This window comes from Phacochoerus africanus, chromosome 8, assembly GCF_016906955.1.
Source record: "Phacochoerus africanus isolate WHEZ1 chromosome 8, ROS_Pafr_v1, whole genome shotgun sequence".
NCBI lineage: Eukaryota > Metazoa > Chordata > Mammalia > Artiodactyla > Suidae > Phacochoerus > Phacochoerus africanus.
The window spans coordinates 127,868,471-127,888,596 of NC_062551.1; the positions used below are offsets into that span (position 1 = coordinate 127,868,471).

Sequence of the window (20,126 nt, forward strand, 5' to 3'; positions counted from 1 at the left end):
GTCAGCAGTTACGATTTTTTGCTGCCAAATATGGTGGAGAAGGAACCCCCCCCAGTACTCCCATGCCCACCTCAGGGATGCCTGACTGGGAGATAAACCCTGCATGCATGGTGGCTGCAGGGCTGATCAGAGCAGCAGGATAAGTACAGGGGTTCCTGAACTGTGCAATTTTACCCTCTGTCCTCAGAGACACTTAGCAATGTCTGGCGAGTAGGTGAGCAGCAAGCAGAGGCCAGGGATGCTGCTAAACACACTGCAATGCACGGGCCAGCCTCCACCACCAAGAATGATCCAGCTCAGAATGTCAGCAGTGCCAAGGGTGAGAAATCTATATATACTGGCCTCCAGGGTTAGCCCATCCATCTTTTGACTACAAAGGGAGGGTGGGTGGTCCTTTCCTCTAGCTTGGTCAAATTTAAGGTCCTTTTGTTGTCCACTGTTGGTGAGCGACATGGAGCCCTAGCCTCAGGAGTCAGGAATGGAGGGCCTCATTAGCTCCCCAAATTTCACTGGCTCAGAGTGCCCCTTATCCCCACACCCTCTCCTCTGTTGTGGAGAAGGATCTGTAAAGCTGCTGGATTTGGTGCCAGCAGGTGCAGTCTTGGTTTCACAGTGTGATATTTGGGGTAGAAAAGGACAAATTAGGCCAATTAGTAGTGAGGCGGTGGCTGCTCCATGGAGCACTCTTGATTCACCCCTCCAGGGTGAATTGATAAGTAGCTGAGGTCTGATGAAGACATGGCCTCACACCTGCTCCAAGGCCTGGACCTTTCAGAGTTTACTCTTGAGAAGGGTTAGCCACAGATACCCCTCTCCCCCAGACTCTCAGCTCGCTGCCAACCCTGCACTGGGAGATCCAGGGGTGTTTGAGGTGTGGTGTCCACTCCAGACCAAACTTCAGGTCAAAGGGGCTCAGCGTGGGGCCAAAAGATCCATCAGTAGGTTAATGGCAGGTATGTCTTGGATGGAATTAAGGGATTTTCTGCATTTAGAAATTATTTGCAATAAGCTTGCATTTCTGTGATCAAAAACCTATTAAAGTGGGAGTTCCCATTGTGGCTCAGTGGAAATGAATCTGACTAGTATTCATGAGGACGCAGGTTCAATCCCTGGCCTCACTCAGTGGGTTAAGGATCCAGTATCGCCATGAGCTGTGGTGTAGGTTGCAGACACAGCTCTGATCTGGTGTTGCTGTGGCTGTGGCATAGGCTAGCGGCTACAGCTCTGATTCGACCCCTAGCCTGGAAACTTCCATATGCCACAGGTGTAGCCCTAAAAAGACAAAAAAAAAACCAAACCAACAACCCCCTCAAAAAAAACAACCCTATTAAAGTGGAAGCTCAGTGGAGACATGAAGCTTTGAAAAGGGTCTTGCCTTACTCTGAACCAACTTGTGTGCCTAAATGCACATGAAGTTGGGGGCTTGGTCAGCAGCAGTGACCTCCTAAAATGATTGCCCACTTATATAGACTGTGTGCTCCTGGCTTAGAGACTTGAGTTCTGTGACTCTTGGGTTCCTCATATGTGGTGGAAAAGGGCAGATACATTTCACAAATGTCCAAAATTACCTTTGGAGAATTGCACCACTGGGCATAGACACATGCTGGAGAAAGGATGGTGCTGATGTCTGCCACTCACAGCTAAATCTCAAAAATTCAAAGCAAAGCTGTTTTATATTTTTCTTCACTTCCAAAGATATTGGCCAGCACTTGGCCTTGATCCAGAGTGCAAGACTTCAGTTTTTGACTGGAGTCCTTATATTACTTCAGACTTGGTCAAAGTGGGCACTTGGGTAGAGGACAGGGCTTTGCGAGGTTGCATACTCTCTTCCTTTGCAGCCACAACCCTCATGTTCTTTCCCAAGCTCTACTCTCTCCTACTTTTCCAGTAAGGCAGCTGCTTCCTCATCTTCTAGAACCTGGGATCTCCCAGCTGTCTTCAGTTTTTCATCTTCTCATAGCTGGTTCAAAGCCTGCCAGGGGTTATTTTTCAGATCAACTCCAAGTAACTTGCCCATGGGGATTAGTTCAGAGCCTGTGGGTCTCAAAGGGATTTATGTAAGGATCTAGCAGTCTTCTGGAACCTGCGGCCGCTGTAACTGGAACCAGATGTTTGCAGCAGGTGAGCCACAGGTGAAGGACATCTGGGTCTCATCATGTGTGAGTCAGGGTAGGTTACTCCACTTCTCTGCCTTGAGCCTTCCTCTGTGACATGGAGGGAACAATGATAACGCCCCTCACAAGATTGTCATGAAGATTAGTGTGCGAATGCACTGAGCACTCAAAAAAGCCCCTCATACCAGGAAGCACCCACGTGTATGCCATTACTATAGCTTTCTGGCTTCGTTTTTCTCACCACCTCCTCCTTTAGTGGGAAGGCAGGGAAGGTCATGTGAGGGAGGGAGAAGATAGGAAAAAGAGGCAGAGGGGGGTCCAAGTGCTAAGGGTTTTTGCCACTCATGCATGGCGGTCCTTGGGTCAGAGCTTGGGGTTTTATACCAGGGTGCATGAGCAAGGGGCTGTGGCCAGGAACAGAGCATTTAGTGACCATAGGTCTGGACAGAGCTAGAAGACACCATGGTTCTGCTACCTCCCAGCTGTAAAGGCTCAAGGCAATATTTTACCCCTTTTGGGTCCCTCAGAAATGGGGAGGTGCCATTCAAAGGGGACAAAGTTTGTTATGGCAGATGAATAAGTTGTGGAGATCTGTACATTATGGTGCCTATAGTTAACAATACTGGGCTGTGTACATAAAATTGACTAAGAGAATGGATCCTATGTGTGTTCTTACCATACACACAAATGGTGATGATAATAGTAGTAATAAATAAATGAACAAATAAGTAGGAGGAAACTTTTGGGAGTGATAGATATATTTATGGTGTAGATTGTGGTAATGTGTGTAAACCGATCTCCAACTCATCAGGTTGCATACATTAATTATGTACAGCTTTCTGTATGTCGATCATACCTTCATAAAGTGGTTTTTTAAAAAATAAAATAGCGAATGTAATCACCCAAAGCACTGAACACATTGTCTGTCATAGTAAATATGCAAATAAATGTAATTATGGGTTAACCTTAGCTCAGGAATGGGAGTTGGTCGCACAGGTACTTGGCAGGTGGTGTCTCTGGCCAGCTTGGCTCAGCACAAGGGCTAGCCCAAACAGGGAGACCAGCTCAAGGTGGCATGCTCCTGACAGTCAGAGAAGTGGGCTGCTTGCAGACACTTGTTTTGGTTACTCGCCCTTGCCTAGCCTTTAAGTCCTATAGGAAGCTGGGTTTGCAGTTGTCTGAAGACACTTTACAGTGTGCAGACCTGTTTTGCCTCTGTTCCCCATCCTTGTGTCTGGAGATAAAGGTGGGAAAACAGCATTCTATGAAAGCAATAATAATAAACATCAGACATGCTCACCCTAAGGTACCTTGGACTTCAAAGAAACAGCAAACTACACACCTCATCTTATACACAGCCCTGTTTAAGGACACAGCTATATACATAAAAGGAAGTTGTACTGAAATAAATCTCATTACTGAATTTTTGTTTGTGGAAGACATCCTGGTATAAAAGTCCCTAAGAAAATGTGTTTTTTAGAAGACCAAAAATGGAGAGGTAAATGCGAAGTATGTTTCATGGATAAAGACTTAAAAAAAATCACTGATGGTGAAATAAGTAGACTGTATAGCTAAGATTCTGGGTTCATCTCCATCACTACCCTGAGGGGCCTGCTGGAAGGATCCCAGAGAGCTGGCTAGCTGGATGCAGCTTATAGCCTTGGGTGCTCTGACTGGGAGGATGCTGGGCATCCCTGGTGCTCTGGGTTCTGCAAGGCCTGAAGTGGGTGAGGAGGCGTTTAGGTGGGATGTAAGTGAGGGCACAGTTTTTCCCAGAGCTGTCTTGGTGGCCTGTGGTAGAGGGGGAGCAGAAGGCCAGAGCAGGCCTGGGTGAACCCGAGGTGCTAAATGTCTTCAGCTGGGGTAGCAGTTGCCTTTTCCTGGTGCCCAGTTGTCTGCTCATCATTTTCTGCAGCTCCTCAAGGAAACAGCCGTGTCCTCCTAGAACCTCTTCAGCCCTACCCCTTGTCTGGTCAAAGCTTCACACCCCCAGTCCTCCTGCCGACTTAGCTGTTCCCCTGAATGTCCCCTGTCACACTGCATTGTCATTTTATATCTCTCTGGCTGTCCTTTCCCTCTAGACATAGTTTTCCCTTGGGACTGCTTGGCTGGCCAAGAGGTAGATGAATGGATCCTGGACCTGCTGAGTTGGAATAGGAGAGCAGGGCAAACTTTTTTCTCTCCTTGTGTCCCCAGCCTCAGTGAATGCAGAGTTTGGGATAAGTTGGGTGTGGGATTTGTAAGTCCTTCCAGATGAAAGTTCTTCAATGAGAGTAGATTCTGCCTGATATTATTTAATTACACAACATGGCCATTACTGTGTGGCAGAAGCATTTAGTCTTGTATAGTAAATTCTTGCAAATAGGTACACACAAAAATATTAAATTACCAAGGAACTTCCAAAATAACTGGATAGTTCCTAGTGAAAAACCTTTTTTTGGGAGTTTCCACTGTGGCTCAGCAGTTAACAAACCGGACTAGCATCCATGAGGACATGGGTTTCATCCAGTGAACCCCTGGCCTCACTCTGTGGGTTAATGATCTGGCGTTGCTGTGAGCTGTGGTGTAAATCACAGATGCAGCTTGGATCCTGAGTTGCTGTGGTTCTGGCATGGGCTGGCAGCTACAGCTCCGATTGGACCGCTAGCCTGGAAACCTCCATATGCCACTGCTGCGGCCCTAAAAGAGACAAAAAGACCTCCCCCCCCCAAATCATTTTTTTGTCTTTAACTACAAAGTTGTTCTAATGGTGATTATGTAAAATTAGAGGGCAAAGCAAAGACACAGAGGAATTACTCCAAGAAAAGCAGTTCCAGACAAAGCAAAGACACACAGGAATTACTCCAAGAAAAGCAGTTCCAGACAAAAATCATAGCTGGTAAATCAAATTTGTATATAGACTTGAATCACCTGTGTTCCCACAGTTGTACCTCATGTGATCATGCAATACCTGGGAGTTATATCCAGATATACTAGCTACCCATTTTTTATGGGCTCTTGTGGGAGCAGGAATCTGAATCCTCTCTCTCTCTCTCTTTTTTTTTTACTTTTTAGGGCTGCCCATGTGGCATATGGAAGTTCCCAGGCTAGGAGCCTAATCAGAGCAGGCCACAGCCACGGCAATGCAGCATCTGAGCTGTGTCTGTGACCTACCCTACAGCTCATGGAAATGCCAGATCCTTACCCACTGAGTGAGGCTAGGAATCAAACTGATGTCCTCATGGATACTAGTTGGCTTTGTTTCTGCTGAGCCACAATGGGAACTCCCCCTAGTCCTCTCTTGACAGAGGAGGACTGAGCCTGCTCAAGCCTCCTTGAACCAGACAGAGATCTGATGGTCAGTTCTGCAGCCAAGCTGCAGTCCAGTGGACGAGGGGAAGGAGTGCCTAGGGTGATGGGTAAGGAAAGGCTGTGCTCCATTCTGAAAGTCATTTCTTGATGCTGTGGGAAATGTAGGCAACATATCCAAATGTGTCTTTTATCTCCCACAAAATACTTAAAATGATTTTTTTGTAGGTATATTGTATTTTGAGTGATGTAACTATAAGTACTTATTTAAAAGAGCCATTGCTGCCAATGTATCATTAAACATATTTATTAAATGTAGTAATTTGTCACCAAGACTTTAATCTGCAGAGATGGAAGTTAAGTGGAAAAAAAAAAAAAGGTATAGGGCTCTTTTATGATTGAACACCTGTTACAGACATATGTTTCCTAAGAAAACATTCTCTAAAATATGTTCTGGTCTGGACAATAAGAAAGAATTACTGTAATATTTGAATCAGTTGCTACTACATTTGCAATGCTTTCTAACGTATTTTCTGGAGGAGAATGAGACAATTTCAGTTGAAATAAGCAAATGGCATAGGAAAGCTTTTCCACTTCATCATCTTATGATTTCCTTTAAATGTTCTTCTTTCCACCTTTTAATCTTCACCTATTCCAAAAGGACCTTTTTGCCTTTTTTATCGGTCTTCTTTTTAGGGCTGTACCCTCGGCACAGGAAAGTTCCCAGGCTAGGGGTTGGATCAGGGCTGTAGCTGCTGGCCTACACCACAGCCATAGCAATGCCAGATCCAAGCCACGTCTGTGAAATACACTGCAGCTCATATCAATGCCAGATCCTTAGTCAGGCCAGAGATTGAACCCGCGTCCTCATGGATACTAGTCGGGTTCATTAGTGCTGAGCCACAACAGGAACTCCCCTTTTTGCCTTTTTAATGAGATGATGTCTGGAAACCTAATGGCAACCCTCTTACACACATACTGACTTATCTGCAGCTCTGTCAATAGACAATAAGTGCAGGACACTTAGCCAGAACTGAGTAAATGCCCTGCATTCCACAACCATGTGAGAATTGCTTTTTCCATCTGTTTGCATCCTGCAAATGGCTATTTTTGAAACTCTTGGACTAGTTCCTTTTCAGAAATCTCCAACTAATGGGTGGCATCCACCCATTGGCTTGTGCTGAAGCTGTCATCCTTACCAGCCTCTGAGAGCTAAAGGAACTTGCCTCAATTTACCTCCATGGTTTTTTCCCAAAGCACCTGGTATTTGACAAAGATATTTTGCAGCTGTGCTTTGAGAGGTATGCAGTGCACAACTGCCCCCAAATGGCTCTGATGACCACAGGAACTCACCTCTGCAAATGAGACCTGGAGGTGTCCAAAAGTTACCAGTTTCATTACCATGCTAGGATCTCTATCCCAAGGAAGGATTTTTACTCTGCTGGGGACAATTCTTCCATGTGGAAGGAAGCTTTGAATCCCGCACATGCCCCAGCTTATCCCAGCTTCCCCTGGAAATCCTCACTCCTTTTCTAGAGCCCTGGTGAGAAGTCTGCCTCCTATCCCTTAAAATTCTCTTACTCCCTTCTCTTTGGGGAGAAGGTGCTTTTAGAGAACTACCTCTCCAGTCTCCATTCCTTGGTCAGTGAATAATGTTCCTGCTATGCCTTACCCAACTGGGTTTCATTTGGTTGGCATTTACAACTTCCAAGCAAAGGACTCACTGAGGGGTCACTGACCTACTGGGGATCAGTAACAGACCTGAGCATTTTCATGAGCATTTTGCCTCTCTTATCAAACTCTGTTTTGTTCCACCTCTGTAACTGAGCAGGACCCTCTGGGGTCTTCCTGGGACAGGCCCTGCCCCCGTATCCTCTGCTCTAGCTCCTCCCTGAAGTATCTAGATAACAGTGTCTGATGCACATTTCCTGAGTTTTACAAATATGAACCTCCCACCCCACCAAATGAAAGGTATTAATTCCCTGATGACCCTGAACACACAGTCCCAGGCATTCTGAAGCCCAAGGACTGATAATGTTAACCCTGTGACACTGATGTTTTCTTACCATTAGCCAATCAGAGAATTGTGCATGAGCTGATCACTTACCTGTGACCCTCTCCCTCACCTGGCTTTCAAAAGTGCTTTACAAAAACCCTTTGGGGAGTTTGGGGTATTTGGGGGCATAAGCCACCCGTCTCCTTGCATGACCCCACAATAAACATTTTATTGCTCCAAACTCCGTTTTGGTGTGTTTGGCCTCACTGCAGTGAGCACACAAAGTTGCACTAATCTCTCTTGTGTAAATCTCTTATCTACCCACTGTCACTACCGTATTTCAGACCACCAGTTTCTTTTGCCCAGACTATTCAGTAGCCTCCTAACCAATACCCCAGTCCACTCTTGCCCTCATCTATCACACACATAAAATCCATTTTCCCCACAAGCATCCCAGTGATGTTTATACTCTCCATATAAGCCTTACTTTTAGTTGTCAATTGTACCCTAAGCCTCAGTGTCTCTGCATTTGCTACTCCATGTCCTGAAAGGCTCTGGCCTCCCTCAGCCATGACAATTTGTATATGGCTATTGAAAATTACTGAAGCTAGGAGATCAGTACATAGAGGTTTACTATATTATTCTTTGATATGTTTGAAATTTTTTTAAAAATTTGAGATAGATAAACAACAACAACAACAAAACAAAGAAACCACAAATACCCTGAACCTGATCTCCTTAGTTTCCCTGAACTCTCAGGTGGCTGAACCTCCCTGTTCAACATTTTTGCAGACCCTATGCTCATTTGAAGATGTTATAATAGTCATAATCTAAATAATTATCTTAATTATTCATCATATTTCCATCTATGTACCATTTCTGTCTTCTTGACCTTTATATCCTTAACATTAGCACAGTATCTTCCACATTCCAAGCACTCAAATAAATATTTGATATGAGGAAATAAATGAACTGATAATTATTAAATAGAAATCACTTGCCTGAGGTTGCAAAGCTAGTATGCGTTTAGGGTTTGAATTCACATGTGACACCAAGGTCCAGGTTTTCTCTATTATATTATGTATAACACAGTATAATTATGAGGAATTAATACTAGAAAAATAGACATTAACTCTGACACTCAACCTGACCTAACCCTAACCTAAACATTCTCTGACTCTAACATTGACCTTCATTTTGATGCTGATCCTGACATGTACACTGAACCTGAACTTTGCCCTGATCCACATTTACCATAGTCATGAACTTCATCCTAATCCTGATTCTCACCTTTGACCCAGAGCTTCACATTGGCCCTGAACATGACACTGAAACTAAACCTGAACTTGACCCATGACCATGACCTTGACCCCCAAGACAGTGACCCCAGCCATAATCATGACTCTGTCCCTAACACCAGCACTGATCATTACTCTGACCCTCACACTTGACCCTACCCTCACCGTAACACTGACCTACACCTAACTTTGATCCTCATCTCACCCAACCCTAACCCTGACCCTAACCCTTAGACTTTTTATAAGCTGAATTTCATAGATCCTAATATTGACCCTCAACTTTCCCTTTATGCTAACCTAAGACTGGCTTGAGACTTGACCTTGACTCTGACCCTAAATATACCTGACCTTGACCCTATGCTGGCCTGAATATTAGCCCTCAAAAGACATGTCCAATTACTCATGCCAGGATCAGTGAATGGACCTTATTTGCAAGTATGGCCTTTGCAGAATTAAGGACCTCAAGATGAGATGTATTAAACACTGTTTCATTGTGGATGGAGCAGGTACTAGTTTGTTAGGTGATACATATTGAAACACAGAAGAAGGGAAAAAAAGTCTTATAGGAAGTCCCTGTGAAGATGGAGGCAGAGATTAGAGTTAAGGTCCATAAGCCAAGGAACTCTGGGGCTGCTAGAGGTTGGAAGAAGCAAAGAAGGATAATCCCCTAGAGCTTTTGGAGAGAGTGTGCCCTTGCCAGCATCTTGCTTTCTAATTTATGACCTCCACAACTGTGAGAGAATACATTTCTGTAGCTTTAAGCTAACTAGTTTATGTTCATCTGTCAAAAAGATCTAGGAAACTAATACACACTGACTGCCCATAAAAATGAATCTTAAATTTACCGTGATCTAGCCCTCACCCTAACACTCATCCTTACCCTGAAAATGAACCTCATTCTGACCTCAGTCCTGATAAGAGCCAGAAACCAACTTTTACCTTGGCCCTCACTATGACCTTGATCTTCAGACTCACTTTGAGCTAGACCTTGACCAACTTCCTGACCCTGATAATCATATTGATGCTGAATAGCACCTTCATCATAACTTTGACACTGACTTTGACTCTCACCCTGAACTTAACCTTGACACTACTCCTGCCATTTACTTCCACCATGACCTTGACCTTAACCATGAAGATCCTGATGACCCTAAACTTCACACTGAACATCTTCTAAGCTCTGATCCTTGTCCTGACCTGATATTGCCATGATCCTGAACCTGTCCTGACCATGAGTATGAGCTTTATGCTGATCCATTGCTTGATTCTTTCCCTGACTTTGTCTTTGATTTTTCACCCTGACACTGACCCTGAAGCTGATGTTGAAACTGACACTACTGTACCCTGAATCCAACCCTGACCTTGACTATCAGTCAGACTCTAAATTGTATCTTTTACCTAAGTCTTACTCTGACTTTTTGAATAGTACATGTTGAAACAGTGTGTTTAATGGTGTCAGGTGAGTATTATTCTGTATCAACATAAACTTTAAAAACATTGTGTTTATATGTGCATGGCATGTGTGCCTCTTTGCTAAGTGATATATCATGATACATTATATTTAAGACTGGTGGGAAAGAGTGTTACTATGGATAGGAACACACTTCCTATTCCTATTGTGGATAGGAATATATGTGTGAAACATATTTAATTTCCTCTTAGCTTTATTGAGGTATATTTGATATACAAAAAAAACTGTTGGTTAATGTATGTATTTGATATACAAAAAAACTGTACAGGTTAATGTAATGTATGTATCTACTTTAGTTATATATACTGAATCTCTGTGTTTAAGGAAGCTAAGTGTATATTATTTTACGGGATTGAAAATTGTTTTTGGTTGTATGTTTGCATGTATACTCTTCTACTCCATGTATTCATGTACAATTTTGATTAGTGAAATATGTTGAAGCACTGTTTAACACAGCTAGGTACATTTGTTACTGTTTACAGTTATACATATGTGAAACTGTGTACAGTGTGCACTATGCCATTTAGTATTATATGTTGAAATCGTCTTTTTAAGAGAGCTATATAGGAAAGTGACATCAGCAAAATGGTGTAATAGGAGTTTTCTACTGACATCCTCCCAAAGAACATCAGTTTGAACAATTACCCACTGGTAAGAGTAACTCTGTGGGAGTCCAGAAGTCCAGTGAAGTTCCATAACATCTTTGGAGCAAAAAGTCTGAGAATATATGTATTGAAGACAATAAGAACAGTTTCACTTTGCCTGCTTTAACCCTTCCCCAGGGTGGCACATCTCAGTGCCAAGAGAGAACCCCCCTCCAGCCTCTGATTTCTCCCTTGAGAGAAGGAGAGTATAATGAGTCAGTGCCAAATCCTGCAGTTGTTCAGGACACTTTGCCTGCTTTAACCCTTCCCCAGAGTGGGAGGTTTTCTTTATTACCCTATTCAGAATACTGAAGTGATCTGCCTGGTTGAGTGGCTGGGAGAGACTGGGAGAACAGCTGCCAGGGTTTGAAACTCATCAAAGGAATGTCGATTATATTAACTGCCTTGAAGTATCCATCAGGAAGCTTGACCATAGGCCTCTGTGGTTACCTCATCTATGGACCCCTAACTGGCCCATGAGCACTCTCCATGCACCTTTCCTTTATTTGTGAAGGATAGTTTTGCCAGGTATAGTATTCTTCATTGGCAAGCTGTTGTTGTTGTTGTTGTTGCTGTTTTTTTCCATCAGCGCTTTGAATGTATCACCCTACTCTCTCCTGGCCAGCAAGGTTTATGCTGATAAATTTGCTAGTGTTCTTATGAGGGTTCCCTTGCTTGTATGAGTTTCTTTTCTCTTTCTGCTTTTAAGATCATCCTTGCCATTGTGTTTTGTTTATTTATTTGTTTTGGCTGCCCCATGGCATATGGAGTTCCTGGGCCAGGAATCAAATACAAGCCACAGTTACAATGTACACTGCAGCTGCAGTAACACTAGATCCTTTTAACTATTCTGCCAGGCCAGAGATAGAACCTGTGTCCTGGTGCTGCAGAGATGCCACCAATCCCCTTGCATCACAGTCGGAATTCCATCTTTGCCATTGATTTTTGACAGTTTGATTATAATATTCCTGGGCGAAGACCTATTTAAGTTGAATCTATTTGTTGTTCTATGAACTTCATTTATATGGATGTCTTCAGAGTCATGCCAGCCTTCTGTTATGACGACTAATCATCTGCAAAACCTTGTACTTTCCATCCACAGAGTCACACTGGGACCTAGCCCCAGGCATAAAAGAGCTGTAGGGATTCATCACCACTAAACCTGCCTAATACCTAATAAGAAATGCTAAAATGTTAAAATAACCATGGGCACCAAACTGAGAAAGATGATAATTAGAAAAAAATGCTAAAATGAGTTCTTCAAGCTAAATATTTTTTAAATTGATGTATAGTTAATTGAAATTTGCCTTAATGAATAAAATGAAAACAGATAAAAGCGCCAAAAACTGGTAAAATTAAGTATGAAGTCAAATTCAGAATACACTTACACTGTAATAGTGGTGTATAAATTATTAACTTTAATGTAAAAGCTGAAATATAAAGTATTAATAATAACCATACTTGGAGTTCCCATTGTTGTTCAGTGGGTTAAGGATCCAACTAGCACACATGAAGATGCATGTTTGATCCATGGCCTTGCTCAGTGGATTAAGAATCTGGTTTTGTTGTAGTGGTGGTGTAGACTGGCAGCTGCAGCTCTGATTCGACCCTTAGCCTGGGAAATTCCATATGCCCCAGGTGTGCCCTAAAAAAAAGGAAAAAAAAATGTAAACATTGACATCAATAATCAAAATGGTGGGGGATAGTAAAAGTGATGAACTTTTGTTTGTGAACAAAATTAAGTTGTTAGTTTACAAAAGATTGTTGTAAGATATTTATGCAAGCCTCAAGTTAACCAGAAAATAAAATCTATGGTAGATATACAAAAGAAAAAGAAAAAAGTTTATGACTGTGGGAAAAAAATCACAAATAAAAAAATAAGAGAGTAAGAGTAAGAGAAGACAAAAGATCTACAAAACATCTAGAAGAAATTAACAAAATGGTAAGAGTAAGTTTTTAGCTACTGATAATTGCTCTAAATGTAAATGGAACACATTTTCCAATAATAGACATATAATGGTAATGGACTTTTATTTTTAAAGACCCGATTTATGTTGCTTACAGCTTCAAGAAAACATAGCAGAAAGTGAACAAAAGGAAAGATGTTCCATGCAAATGGAAACCAAAAGGAAGTATGGGGTAGCTTAATTTAGATCAGGCAAAATAGACTTTAAGTCAAGAACTATCATAGGAAACAAAGGTCATTATATAATGATAAAGGGATCAATACATCAAAAAGACATAACAATTGTAAATACATATGGACCCAATATCAGAGAACCTAAATATATAAAATATATGAAACAGATGTGAAGGGAGAAATAGATAGCAATGAGATAATATTAGGGAATATCTATGCCTCACTCTAACCAATGAATAGATCATTTAGACAGAAAACCAATAAGGAAACATAGGACTTGAACTATACTGTAGATCAAATGGACCTAACAGACATACACAAAATCTTCCATCAAAAACTGTCAAAAAACACATTCTTTTCAACTACACAAATAATATTCTCCAGAAGCTAGGCTCTAAAGCAAGTCATAAGAAATTTAGAAAGATTGAAATATTACCAAGTATCTATTTAAACAACAATGGTATGAAACTAAAAATCAATAACAGAAGGAAAACAGGAAAATTTACAAATGTATGGAAGTTAAACAACATATTTCTGTATAGCCAATTAGTCAAAAAGAATAAAAAAAGAAATTAAAAAAAATCTGGAAACAAATGAAAATGGAAACACAATATACTAAAACTTATGGGTTTCAGGGAAAATAACTCTAAGGAAGTTTATAATGATAAACATATACATTATAATTAAAGAAAGATCTCAAATAAATTACCTGACATAATGGTTCAAGGATAGGAGAAAAAGAATAAACTAAGTCCAAAGTTAGCAGAAAAAGGCAATAAAAAAATCATTGTGGGAGTGAGGCAAAGCAGAAAACACAAAGCTGGAATTATCTCCCAAAGTTAATCTGCCAAGGAGCTAAAATAGAGAAAACAATCCAGATGGGATTAAGATGGTGGAATAGAAGGACTGGAGCTCAACATCTCTCCTAAAAACAACTAAATTCACAACTAAAGGCTGAGCAACCTTCAACCAAATGGACAAGAAACCTTCAAAAAGATATCCTATTCCAGAAGACAAAGAGGAAGACACATCAAGAGGTAGGAGGGGCAATTTTGCGATATAAGCAACCCCATACTTCCCAGGTGGGAAGACCCACAGACAGGAAAGTAACTGGTTCACAGAGACTCACCTACAGGAGTGAGCCCCATATCAAATCCCCACGCCTGGGGATCTGGCACTGGAAGAAAGAGCCCCTGGAGCATCTGGCATTGAAGTCCAGTGGGGCTTGTGTGCAGGAGCTCCATGGGACTGGGGGAAATGGAGACCCCATTCTTAAAAGGTGCACACAGACTTTTATGTTCACTGGGTCCCAGGGCAAAGCAAAGTCTCCATAGGACTCTGGGTCAACCCTGACTGCAGTTCTTGGAGGATCTCCTGGGGAAACAGGGGTGAATGTACCTTGTTGTGAGGGAAGGACATTGAAAGCAATGCTCTTGGGAATATTCAGCAGTGTGCCTTTCTCTGGAGGTGGCCATTTTGGGAAAATCTGGCCCCAACCATCAGCACTGAGAAACCCCAGGCCAAACAACAACCCAGGTGGGATCACAGCCCCACCCCTCAGTAAACAGGCTACCTAAAGACCCTCTAGGCACACAGACCTGCCTCTAATCCCATTCAGAGACAAAGCCCCACACACCAGAGGGATTAGAATTGGCTCCACCTACCAGGGGGCAGGCATCAGCCCCTCCCATCAGGAAGCCTACAGCAAGCCCCCATACCAACTTCAGCCATAAGGGGGGGCAGACACCAGAAGTAAGAGAGGCTACAACTCTATTATCTGTAAAAAGGTCACCACACCAAAAACCTATAAAAGTGAAAAGACAGAGAACTATAACTCAGATGAGGCAGAAAGAAAACCCCCCAGAAAATCAGCTAAGTAATGGGGAGATTCTCAGCCTCCAGGAAAAAGACTTTAGACTGTTGATGCCAAAGATGATTCAAAACATTGGAAATAAACTGGAGGCAAAGATGGATAATTTTACAGGAAACACTGAGCAAAGAGATACAAGATATAAAACTTAAACAAGAAGAGATGCAAAATACAATAACTGAAATAAAAATAATCACTAGAAGCAGCTAACATCAGAATACAGGAGGTAGAAGAATGAATAAGCAAGGTGGAGGACAGGTTAGTGGAAATTAGGATGTGGAACAGAAAAGAGAAAAAAGATTGAAAACAAATGAAGAGAGCCTCAGAGAACTCTGGGACAATGTTAAACACACCAACATCCATATTATAGGAGTGCCAGAAGGAGAAGAGAGAGAGAAGGGGACAGAAAAAATATTCCAAGAGATAATAGCTGAAAAATTCCCTAACATGGGAAAGGAACCACTCACTCAAATCCAGGAAGCACAACCAGTACCATATAAACTAAACTCAAGGAGGAACACCCTGAGACACATATTAATCACACTGACCAAAATTAAAGACAAAGAGAACATCTTAAAAGCAGCTAGGGAAAAGAAACAAATAACATACAAGGGAACCCCAATAAGGTTATCGGGAGAGTTTTCAGCAGAAACTCTGCAGGCCAGAAGGGAGTGGCATGATATACTTCACGTGATGAAAGGAAAAAACCTCCAACCAAGATTATTTTACCAGCAAGGTGATCATTCAGATTTGAAGGAGAAATCAAAAGCTTCACAGATAAGCAAAAGCTAAGAGAACACAGCAACACTAAACCAGTTTTACAACAAATACTAAAGGAACTTCTCTAGGCAGAAAAGAAAAGGCCACAACCAGACACAAAAATTTCACAAATGACAAGGCTCACCAGTAAAGGTATATATATAGTAAAGTTACAAAATCCTCCATGCACAATTATGCCACCAAATCAGGAATCACGAGAAGAGATGGGTACAAATGCAGGACGCTGGAGATGCACTTGCAATTAAGAGACCAACAACTTAAAACAATCTCATATACATATAGACTCTCACATCAAAACTTCAGAATAAATGCAAACAAAAAATCTACAATAGATACACAAATAAGAAAAATCAACTCAAATAAAACACTAAAGATAGTAATCCAACCAGAAGAGGAGAGAACATGAGAAAAAAGGAAGAAAAAAGAGCAACAAAAACAAATCCCAAAGCAATTAATAAAATGGCAACAAGAACATACATACCAATAATTACCTTAAATGTTAATGGACTAGATGCCCCAACCAAAAGACACAGACTGGCTGAATGGATACAAAAACAAGACCCATATATATGCTGTCTTCGAGAGACCCACTTCACTTCTAGTGACACGTATAAATTGAAAGTGAGAGGATGGAAGAAAATATTTCATGCAAACGGGGATCAAAAGAAAGCTGGAGTAGCAATACTCATAACAGACAAAATAGACTTTAAACTGAAGAATATTTTAAGGGACAAAAAAGGTCACTACATAATGATCAAAGGATCAATCCAAGAAGAAGATATAACAATTTTAAAAATCTACACACCCAACATAGGTTCACCACAATATATAAGGCAACTGCTAACAACCTTAAAAAGTCAAATCAATGATATCACAATCATAGTGGGGGACTTTAACACCCCACGTACAGCAATGGACAGGTCATCCAGACAGAAAATCAGTAAGAAAACACAGGCCCTGAATGAAGCATTAAAACAGATGGACTTAATAGATATTTATAGGACATTCCATCCAAAAGCAACAGAATACACATTCTTCTCAAGTGCACATGGAACATTCTCTAAGATTGATCACATCCTGGGCTACAAGTCCAACCTCAGTAACTTAAAGAAAATTGAAATCATATCAAGCATCTTTTCCGACCACAGCACTATACGATTGGAAATCAACAACAACAACAACAAAACTGCATAAAACACAAACATGCGGAGACTCAACAATATGCTTCTAAACAACCAATGGATCACTGAAGAAATCAAAGAGGAAATTAAAAAATACCTAGAAGCAAATGACAACAAAGATACAGCCTATGGGATGCCATGAAAGCCATTCTAAGAGGAAAGTTTATAGCAATACAATCCCACCTCAGGAAATAGAAAAAGCTCAGATAAACAAGGTAACTTTACATCTAAAGCAGCTTGAGAGAGAAGACCACACAAGACCTAAAGTTAGTAGAAGGAAAGAAATCGTAAAGATCAGAGCAGCAATCAATGAAATAGAAATGAAGAAAATCATAGAAAACATCAATGAAACGAAAAGCTGGTTCTTTGAAAAGATCAACAACATTGATAAACCCTTAGCCAAACTTAACAAGAAAAAAAGAGAGAAGACTCAAATCAATAAAATTAGAAATAAAAAAGAAGTAACAACGGATATCACAGAAATACAAAGGATCATAAGAGACCACTACATACGGAAAACCTAGAAGAAATGGACAAATTCTTAGAAAGGTACAGTCTTCCAAGAGTAAACCAAGATGAAATAGAAAAGATGAATGGACCAATCACAAGAACTGAAATTGAAACTGTGATGAAAAAACTTCCAACAAACAAAAGTCCAGGACCAGATGGCTTCACAGGCAAATTCTACGAAATATTTAGAGAAGAGCTAACACCTCTCCTTCTGAAACTATTCCAAAAAATTGCAGAGGAAGGGATACTCCCAAACTCATTCTATGAGTCCGCCATCACCCTGATACTAAAACCAGACAAAGATACCACAAAAAAGAAAACTACAGGCCAATATCACTGATGAACATAGATGCAGAAAGCCTCAACAAAACACTAGCAAACAGCATCCAACAATACATTAAAAGGATTATACATCATGATCAAGTGGGATTTATCCCAGGGATGCAAGGGTTCTTCAATATCTGCAAATCATTCAGTGTGATATACCACAGTAACAAACTGAAGAATAAAAACCATCTATGATCCTCTCAATAGATGCAGAAAAAGCCTTTGACAAAATCCAACACCCATTTCTGATAAAAAAAAACAAACCCTTCAGAAAGTGGGCATAAGAGGGAACCTACCTCAACATGATAAAGACCATATATTACAAACCCACAGTGAACATCATTCCTAATGTTTAGAAGCTGAAAGAGTTCCCACCGAGATCAGGAACAAGACAAGGATGTCCACTCTCACCACTACTATTCAACATAGTTTTGGAACTCCTAGCAACAGCAATCAGAGAAGTAAAAGAGATGAAAGGAATCCAAATTGGAAAGGAAGAAGTAAAACTATCCCTCTTTGCAGATGACATGATACTATACCTAGAGAATCCAAAGACTCTACCAGAAAACTGTTAGAGTTCATCGATGAATATGGCAAAGTCTCAGTATACAAAATTAACACACAGAAATTGACTGCCTTGCACTATTTACAATAGCCAAGACATGGAAACAACCTAAATGTCCATCTACAGAGGAATGGATCAAGAAGATGTGGTACATATACACAATGGAGTATTACTCAGGCATTAAAAAGAATGAAATAATGGCATTTTTAGCAACATGGATGGACCTAGAAACTATCATGCTAAGTAAAGTCAGCCATACAAATGAGACACCAACATCCAATGCTTTCACTGACATGTGGAATCTGAAAAAAAAAAGAGGACAGACTGAACTTCTTTGCAGAACTGATGCTGACTCACAGACATTGAAAAACTCATGGTCTCCAGAGGAGACAGTTTGGGGGGGGTATGTGCTTGGGCTGTGGGATGGAAATCCTGTGAAATCAGATTGTTATGATCAGTATACAACTACAGATGTGATAAAATCATTTGAGTAATTAAAAAAATAAATTAATTAATTAAAAAAGGAAATTAAAAAAATAAATTAATTAATTAAAAAAAGAAATTGACTGCCTTTCTATACACTAACAATGAAAGATCAGAAAGAGAAATTAGGGAAGCAATCCCGTTTACCATCACATCCAAAAGAATAAAATACCTAGGAGTAAACCTACCTAAAGAGACAAGAGACCTGTACTCTGAAAACTATGACACTGATGAAAGAAATCAAAGATGACACGAATAGATGGAAAGATATACCATGCTGTTGGATTGGAAGAGTCAATATTATCAAAATGACTATACTACCTAAGGCAATCTACAGATTCAATGCAATCCCTATCAAATTACCAAGAACATTTTTCACAGAACTCAAACAAAATATTTGAAAGTTTGCTTGGAAGCATAAAAGACCCAGAATAGCCAAAGAAAAATGGAGCTGGAGGAATCAGGCTCCTGGACTTCAGACTATACTAGAAAGCAACAATCATCAAAACCACATGGTACTGGCACAAAGACAGACATAGAGATCAGTGGATCAGGATAGAAAGCCTAGAATTAAACCCATGCACCTACAGCCAACTCATCTATGACAAAGGAGGCAAGAATATACAATGGAGAAAAGACAGCTTGTTCAATAAATAGTGCTGGGAAAACTGGACAGCCCCATGGAAAAGAATGAAATGAGAACACTCCCTAACACCATACACAAAAATAAACTCCATGTGGATTAAAGACCTAGATAGAAGACCAGACACTATCAAACTCTTAGAGGAACACATAGGCCAAACACTCTCTGACTTAAATGACAGCAACATCTTCCCAGATCCACCTCTTAGAGTAATGACAGTAAAAACAAAAATAAACAAATGGGACCTAATCAAACTGAAAAGTTTCTGCACAGCAAAGGAAACCCTAAACAACACAAAAAGACAACCCACAGAGTGGGAGAACATCTTTGCCAGTGAATCAACTGACAAGGGATTCATCTCCAAAATTGATAAACACCCTCTGCAGCTCCATACCAAAAAAACAAACAACGCCATCCAAAAGTGGGCAGAAGATCTAAACAGACAATTCTCCAGAGAAGACATACAGATGGGCAAAAAAACACATGAAAAGATGTTCAACATCACTCATTATTAGAGAAATGCAAATCAAAATCGCTCTGAGGTACCACCTTACACTGGACAGAATGGCCATCATCCAAAAGTCTGCAAACAATAACTGCTGGAGAGGGTGTGGAGAAAAAGGAACCCCATAACACTGTTGGTGGGATTGTAAATTGGTGCAACCACTCTGGAAAACAGTATGGAGATGCCTCAGAAAACTAAAAATAGAACTACCATTGGATCCAGCAATCCCACTCCTGGGCATCTACCCAGGGAAAACCATGTTTCGAAGAGACACTTATACCTCAATATTCATTGCAGCATTATTTGCAATA

The 20,126-nt window shown here is 40.9% G+C and overlaps 1 pseudogene; it reads left to right on the top strand.

The window, feature by feature from the left end:
- The window catches only part of LOC125133374 (scavenger receptor cysteine-rich domain-containing protein SCART1-like), a 106,018-nt pseudogene that overhangs the window by 25 nt on the left and 85,867 nt on the right, over positions 1-20,126 (top strand).